At 42.3% G+C, this 8,686-nt stretch overlaps 1 protein-coding gene across 1 annotated transcript in view; it reads left to right on the top strand.

Annotated features, from left to right (window-relative positions):
- LOC107758711 (polypeptide N-acetylgalactosaminyltransferase 16-like) overlaps nucleotides 1-8,686 on the top strand; it is a 71,060-nt gene that overhangs the window by 31,828 nt on the left and 30,546 nt on the right. The gene's annotated exons all lie outside the window — the stretch shown is intronic.

Genomic DNA, 8,686 nt, shown 5'->3' with positions numbered 1-8,686 from the left:
CGCGCTGGCTTAATAGCTAATTACCCTCCTCCATCCCCAACTCCTCCTCTCATCCAGTCAGGATTCGGCCTTCTGATTCCCCTTTAAATCAGACTAATTTCTAAAATGTGTACATTAAATTAGTGAACATTAATGATATCTGCAATACATTTATGTTGGTTCTGTTCTGTTTATCCTATAGGGGGCTTATCGCTGCTCTCCCTGCTCTTATCCATGCTAGGCTGCATGTATGCGCAGGGAGTTCTTGCCCAGAACAGAACCATATGCCAATCCAACTGATGATAGTGGTCCTGACAGAAATATATTATAACTTTCCCAGACTGGTAGTTATTTAATAATAACTTATCTAGATCAGTGCTTCTAATGACAGAGTAAGACAACAGGAACAAAACAATGCTAAATAAAAATAAAATGACTAAAAATAAAACTTACCTTATAATCATGCATAGTTGGATAAGCAAAATACATTTTGTTTTGGCTTTATGAACTTTTAAATAAATAAAAAAAACTTCCCATGTACAGTATACTGGTCAAAGGTTTGAAATTATTAAATTTTTTTAAACGTTTTTGAAGTAGTCTCTTGTGCTCCCCAAGGTTGCATTTATTTGATCAAAAATACAGTTAAACAGTAAAGTTTGAAATATTATTACCTTTTAAGAAATGTTTTTCTATGTGAATATATTGTAAAATATTTATTGCTGTGATCAAAGCTGAATCATCATTACTCCAGTCTTCAGTGTGACATGATCCTTCAGAAATCATTCTAATATGCTGATTTGGTAATCAGTTGTTATCAGTTATTATTGGTGCTCAATTATTAATAATGGTTCTTATTATTATCAGTGTTGAAAACTCTTTGCTGCATAATATTTTTGTGGAAACTATGATTTTTTTTTTTTTTTTCAGAATTCTTTGGTGAAAGTTCAAAAGAACAGCATTTATTTCAAACAGAAATCATTTGTAATATTATAAATGTCTTTATCGCCACTTTTGATCAATTTGATCTACAACAAACTTTTCAAACACTGTGCATACAGTCAAACAAACCTTTTGGTACAAATTGACGTGTCACTTTAAGTTAGTCCAGTTAGTCAGAATATTTGCAATTTATCATTATGGATTTAGGAAATCTCCAGCTATTTTACAAACAGTCTCTTTTTTTGCGCAGAAGGAGCGTCAGAAGTGCACAGCTGTGCATGAATACTTATGAGAAACATTGATCATGTCTGGTTTAGAGCAGCGCTTGTCAACTGCTTTTGCTTCAGGACTCAGATTTTACAATGGACATTGAGTGGTGATTTATTGTACAAAATTAAACATAAATGTCCTAAATCTAGATTACGCAAAATTATTGACGTTTTGGAAGATCAAGCATTTCTGAATGTCATTTGAATTTTCATTCTCCCGCAGCACAAAACACATTGTGGTCATGTTTATTCTCACTGCTTAAACCTGTATTTAATGTAGTCTAGGTCATATATTTTTTTTTTTACCTTGTTAAGTTTTATTCACCGTTTTAGAGAATGATGCATGTCATGCAAACTCTCCATGTTACATCTATCTAATTTGACAGGCTTCTATCTAGTGTAGCGAATCAGCTCATGGGGAAATATGAATAATTAATCATAACTAGTTATAATTAATTATAAATATTTAGATCCGCTGTAGATATTTACTTGACCTCTCAGGGTCAACTGTCTGTCAATTCTAAGAACGTTAATTTCCTGGTTAAGGGAAATAACTTTCTTACTGTACAACTCTACACAGAGCCTGTAGCATAAATCTGCATGATTAGGGACTCCAGTTATGAGCAAACAATGAACAACATCAAGTGTGATACAAGTAAGACTTTATTAACTACATAAACACTTAAACGAGTCTAACATACTACATAAACACTTAGAATTAATTAGTAGAAAAGTCCATTTCTACTGTGCATTGTGTCTCTTCCTTATGGAAAAGGCAGTGGTTTTCCCTACTCACATTCCATTAGGTCGTAAATGTATCTGGTCTAGCAAAGGTGTCGTGGTTGCCATGGTAACCAGTGTCCTGGGCCTCGTTCACAGACATCTTGGCTCCCAGTATGTTTATTGGGTGAGGGGTCTGTGAATGTTTGTTAATCTAATGAATAATTGATTTGTTAAATCAAATGAAAAATGGTGTGTCTGATTGGTCCAGACACTACACTAGTGACAGATAAATTTGCACCAAATTATTGTAGAGTTTGATCCGATTTTTCACTTGAGATTCTGTCTGCGCGACTACTTACGCTGCTTTAACATTGTGAGTGCGGAGAGTCAGTAGTGAGTCATAAATGGCCTGAGTCCAGTCTGGTTCTTCAGAGGGAGATTTTCCCAGAATCTGAGCGAGAGGAAGGCTGTTTGTCTTCTCACAGCTGCACCATGTAGCCTCTCTCGTCTTAAATCATCAAGAGCAATTATCATCATCAACATCATCATCTCCTCAACCACTTTTCTGCAGCATAAGAGCTTTGTTATGGAGCCAAGAGCCTAGTTTTTCTCAGTATACCTTGTTTGTGCTGCAGGCAGTGATTCTGGATGATTGCTCAAATCTGCTGATTGTTTAAGAAATGAGGGTGGACTTTTTCGTCAGGCACATTTTCTTCAGATGTAAATATGAAAATGTAGTTATATAAAATGTAAAATCAAGGCACTTTAGCATCATAAAGTAGTTTAGACACTTTTATAATATTAAAACAGTGTAAAACCATAATTTTTGTAATATTCTATTTGACTACAGTCTGTTTTTAAAGTCAGTGAATGCTCCTGTTTTTCCATTTTTGACTCAAGGGTCATAATTTTTTTTAACACTTTTAATACGCATATCTGAATAATATGAGTGCTGTAAGAAATCTAATGATACACACTGAAAGAAACACACATTGTCTGCTCTCCTCAACACTTTGAAAAAGAATCAGTGTCTGAAGCCTTGAGCAACAGTCGGTCAGAGTTAAACAGATAAACACTGCTTGAAATATATGGAGCGTGAAAACGATTTGAATTTTGTCATTTTGAATTTTAAAATAGTTTTTGTGACAAATTTTTTATGGATTTGTATTTTTAAACAGCAGATTTTTAGGTTTTTAAAGGTGAAATTAGTTGTAAATACTGAGATTATCAAGAGAAAGAAGAAATTCTGAATTCTGAATTATGTAATATTAGAATTTGAATGATTACCACTAGTTTCACTCCTAAAAATTCAAAACACAGAAATACAAATCTATTAAATGCGCCACAAAAAAAATCTATTTTTGTTAAATGTCAAAATTTAGGTTTACAAAATTATTTTATTTATTTTTATTTTTCATATTTATTTATTTTATTTTTACTGACAAGCCATGGGCTTCTTCTGAGAGGAGTGCCCTGATGTCAAACGCTGTATGAATCTGTGAATCTACTGTAGGTGAGGTGTGTTAAAGATGGATTTCTGGGCTTCCCCACACATAGTCAAGCTGTGAGCGCAGAGTTCAGCGTGTTTGTGTACAGCGCCAGCTCTAATTGAAAACACTTATGCAGTTGCAACTTTGGCTTAACTTTGGCTTAACTTCCCCGGCACAAGTTTTTTTTTGATGTGACACTTGCAGGTTTACATGCTTGTAAATAGTTTTATGTATGCACAAGTATACGCACAGCAGCAAGCAAAGTTTCAAAGTAGCAAACCTTGCAAAGAACACACTATGCTCTGCATCAGTGAATGCTGCACATTCACAGAGCCTTTACACAGAGTCAGATGATGCATTTCTGCAATGATCAACATCCTAAATCTAGCCATATTTTTCATTTTTAAAATATTGAATGTGCATTTATAACAGTATACTTTGTGTTATATTACCTTGGCAATAAAATTGTAAAATGTATGTCTTGTGTTTCCATTGTGTTGTTGGTTTGACCTAGTTTTCCTGTCTTCTAATTTAGTTCATTTTGTCCACCTGTTGTCTTGTTAATTACCTCATTAGTTCATTTGTTTGGTTCATGCTTATAAGTCCTCAGTTCTCCCTCAGTGTTATATTTGGCATGTTTATATTGGCATGTAATTAATTCCTGTCTCCAGTATCTTTGTTATTAATGTCAATTCCCTAGTGCTTATCTGCGTCTTCGTGAGCTTTCTTACGTGGACCATAACAAAAATACAGCTGCTGAGGGAGAGATGATACATTTGACATCTTTCTTCTGACTGCCATGATCATTCTCTTCATATTTTTTTTCCTCTTTTGGAGAAAAAAATATTTTAATTTATTGAAACAATTTAGTTTATATTATACTACTGGTTTTGGCTGATCTGTTTTGATGGTTTTAGAGTTTTAGAAGATCCAGTAATAACATTAAATTAAACATTAAATAAAATTTTAACACATGCATGGATGTTCCCTATCAAAAGCTACTCTCCACTGAGTACTCTCAATAACGCATATGAGAACATTCTTTGTTTGACCGGTCGTGAAGAACGTGTGTCAACATGTGTGTCAGCCAAGAATTGGCTTAACCTCGGTGGGTGACGTCATTTGATTACGTGCACCTGCGGGGTTATAAATAGACGTGGACACACCTTCAGGTTTCTTAGTGTGCATGTGTGCGTTTTGCGCCGTGCTGCATCGCAGTTTGTCTTTTAAAAAGAAAAAGAAAGAAAAGAGGAATTATGGCTATGTTGGGGGATGACCCACATAACTTTTGCTTCGAGTGTTTGGGGGATGAGCACGCTGCCCTCGCGTTTGAGGGAGATTGCGAGCACTGTGACGTTTTGCCCATCAAAGTGCCAAGGGGAGGGAACTCAGCGACGGTCTCTCCCCTTTTTTGGCGATCTCCATGACGAGTTAACTCATTCATGGAGTAAGCCCTATTCGTCCAATGTCTTTGTGCCTTCGACATCAATTTATTCGACCATCGTGGATGCAAAGGCACGGGCTACATGATGATGCCCCAGGTGGAAGAGACGTTTATGGGCTATCTCTCCCCTGGGAGCTCATCCTCTCTGAAAAAACCAATGCTCCCACCAAGCCCTGTAGGTTGACATCCTCACTGGTGGGGAAAGCATTCCAAGCAGCGGGTAAGGCTGGTGCTGCCCTGCACACCATGGCGGGTTTGTAGGTGTACCAGGCTGACCTGCTCAAGGACTTGAGCACGAGCGTGGCCATTGTTTTCCGAATTTCACTGGCCCACAGACCTGTCTCTCTGTGCGACTAAGCCGACGGCCTGCGCCATTGGCCGTTCAATGGCACCTATGGGCTCCACGGAGAGGCACATGTGGCTGAACCTCATGGGCATCAAGGGCATCATATTACTTGTTGATGCCCCCATCTCGCCTTCCGGCCAATTTGGCGGCTCTGTCAACACAGTTGTCTCCAGCGAAATGTTAAATGTTTGGTTGCCTCCTGCCATGTTTCAGGACACCGAACATCTAATATTCCCCAAGCAAAGCGAAGTGCCAAAACTAGTGCCCCTTTCAGAGAAATTGGCAGCATGGAAACTACTACCAAATATCTCTCCTTGGGTCGAAAGGACAGTAGAAAAAGGCTACAGGATACAGTTTGCGCATCGTCCTCCGCGTTTCAACGGTGTGTTCTCCACTTCTGTGAAACCGGAATAAGCGCATTTGTTGACAGGAATTGCAAGCTCTGCTGGACAAAGGGGCCATAGAAAGTGTTCCCCTGCCAGACAGAGAGTCCGGCTACTACAGCCGATATTTTCTGGTCCCCAAAACCAGGTTTGCATCCAATTTTAGATCTTTGTGGGTTGAACCGCTACCTCAGAACATAGAAACATAGAAATCCTGCCACAGCACAGGAAGTTCCTGAGGTTCACTTTCGGGGGCGAAGCTTACCAGTATCTGGTTCTTCCATTCGGCCTAGCCTTGTCACCCCGCACATACACAAAATGTATGGATGCAGCACTGGCTCCTCTGCGACTCCAGGGCATCCGTATTTTAAATTACATAGACGACTGGCTGATTTTGGCCCAGTCTCAAGAGCTTGCGCTTCGACATTGGGATGTCGTCCTAGCTCATCTCGAATCTCTGGGGGTTGAGACTCAATGCCAAGGAAAGCATTCTCTCTCCTTCCCAGAGGACAATGTATTTGGGGGTTGTAGGGGATTCTATCACAATGCGGGCACAGCTGTCTCCTGCATGTGTCGAATCCATTCTAAACACCCTAAAGAATATCAAGCTTGGCCAGAATGTTACCGTCCATTACTTTGAAAGGGTTCTAGGTCTCATGGCAGCTGCATCCACTGTGATACCTTTGGGCCTCCTGCACATGAGACCGTTTCAGTTGTGGCTCAGAGCTAGGGGATTTCATCTAAGGGCCAACCCCCAGAGGCAAATAAGGGTTACGCGCCAGGGGCTTCGTACCCTTTCTATGGGGTTCAGACCCCGGTTTCTGACTTTGGGTGCCACTCTAGGTGCGTGTTGTCGTTGCAAGATGCTAACAACAGACGCTTCCCTCACGGGCTGGGGTGCGGTCTTAGATGGCCGTCCAGCCCAAGAGATTTGGAGAGGTCATCTTCTCGACTGGCACATCAATTACCTTGAAATGAAGGCTCTATTTCGGGCCCTGAAATACTTCCTCCAGCAGTTAAGAGGCTACCATGTGCCAGTGTGGGTGGACAACACTGCGGTAGTCTCTTACATAAATTGCCAAGGCGGACTGCAGTTGCGCCGCTTGAACTGGCTAGCGCAGCAGGTTCTGCTTTGGGCACAGGACAGGTTCCTGTCCCTCAGGGCGATTTACATTCCCGGGCATCTGAATGTGGGAGCAGATTTGCTGTCTAGACAAGCTGTGACACACGGGAAATGGAAACTCCACCCCGAAGTAGTCAGTCAAATCTGGGAAAGATTTTACGAAGCAGAGGTGGACCTCTTTGCTTCGAAAGAGACAGCAAAATGTCCCATCTACTTCTCTCTGACTCCTCCAGCTCCCCTGGGTCTGGACGCAATGGCCCACACGTGGCCCAGACTACGTCTTTACGCATTTTCCCCGATCGCTCTGCTCCCGGGAGTCCTGGCCAAGGTCTGTCAACAAGGGTCGCGCCTCTTACTGTTAGCGCCCCATTGGCCGACCTGAGTGTGGTTCTCAGATCTAATATCTCTCCTCGATGGCTCACCATGGGCGATTCCAGTCAGGAGGGATCTCCTATCTCAGGTGCAGGGGACAGTATTTCATCCCCGGCCCGAGCTCTGGAACCTTCATGTCTGGCCCCTGTGGGGGACCAACTAAGAGATGCTACATGTAGGCTTCTAGCCGATGTAGTACAGACTATTCTGAGTGCTAGGGCTCCCTCCACTAGAAGAAGTTATGCCCTCCGATGGCGTGTTTTCAAAAGGTAGTGTATGACACACCATGCAGACCCAGTTCACTGCCAAGTTGTTTCAGTGCTAAAGTTCCTGCAAGAAAAACTGTTCTCAGGTACATGTCTTGGTACTCTCAGAATCTATGGGGCCGCTATTTCGGCTTACCACGCTCTGAATGACAGGGTCTCTGTGGGAAAGCACCCTCATGTCGCCAGCTTCATTCAAGGAGCTAAGTGGTTGAGGCCGCCCACCAGAGCGTCAGTCCCTTCGTGGGACTTAGCTATAGTGCTCGAGGGTCTGGTTTGGACCCCTTTCAAACCACTAGAGTCAGCGCCTGTCAAGTTTCTGACTCTAAAGTTGGGTTTTCTCATGGTTATTACTTCTCTAAAGAGAATTGGGGATTTGCAGGCTCTGTCAGTCTTGCCATCCTACTTAAACTTTGCCCCTGGACTGGTCAAAGCTATTTTGCATCCTCACCTTCCCTATCTTCTCAAAGTTCCATTCTCGACCTTAAATCCAGTCATTCTTGAAGCCTTCTGCCCTCCACCATTTACGACACCAGAGCAGGAAAGACTTCACTTACTGTGTCCAGTATGTGCTCTTCAGATTTACGTCCACTGCACTAGCCAGTGGCATAAGTCGGAGCAGCTTTTCATATGCTATGGGGGCCGCATCCGGGGGGCGGCTGCCATGAGACAAACAATGTCACATTGGGTGAGGGATGCTGTAACAAAGTTCGTAGTTCGGGAAGAAGGAGGCGGGAACAGGCGAACATTTAAACACTTTAATAAAATAAACCAACACAAAATGAATGTAAAGCGGCAGCCCCTCGCAGACGACTGCCGCACACAAAACACAAAATAAAGTCCAGGCCTGGTCCTCTCTCGTTTTGCACTGTCGTCACTCCTCCTTTTATCCTTCCGGAGCTCCTCCGTGGGACTCGAGACCGGTGAGTTGCGCAGGTGTCTTGCATTATCACTTACTCCACCGGCCTCGCTCCGTTCCCACGGCTCTCGGCCCCGCCCCCACTCGTCACAGATGCTATTGCCCTAGCCTACGAGGCGCGCGGTCAAGCTTCGCCTCTAGGAGTTAGGGCCCATTCAAATAGGGGGGTTGCATCCTCTATGGCTTTAGCAAGAGGTGTCCCTTTGCAGCAAGTGTGTGATGCGGCGGGTTGGTCCTCCCCGCACACATTTATCAGATTCTATAGTTTGGATGTCCATGCTACTCCGGGCTCACATGTCCTTGATTCAACATCCCAAAGTCATGTATGAGACCTCTTCATTGTTTGTGCGCACACACTACACAACCTTTAGGGGTCCAGACACTTCCAGTGTGCAGCCTTGGTATTCTCGTTCCCATATGCGTTATTGAAACACAG

Source organism: Sinocyclocheilus rhinocerous, unplaced genomic scaffold (assembly GCF_001515625.1).
Source record: "Sinocyclocheilus rhinocerous isolate Xijiao unplaced genomic scaffold, SAMN03320098_v1.1 scaffold2882, whole genome shotgun sequence".
Taxonomy (NCBI): Eukaryota; Metazoa; Chordata; class Actinopteri; order Cypriniformes; family Cyprinidae; genus Sinocyclocheilus; species Sinocyclocheilus rhinocerous.
Note: the sequence above shows the minus strand (reverse complement) of the source record. Positions and strands in the feature narration are given on the sequence as shown.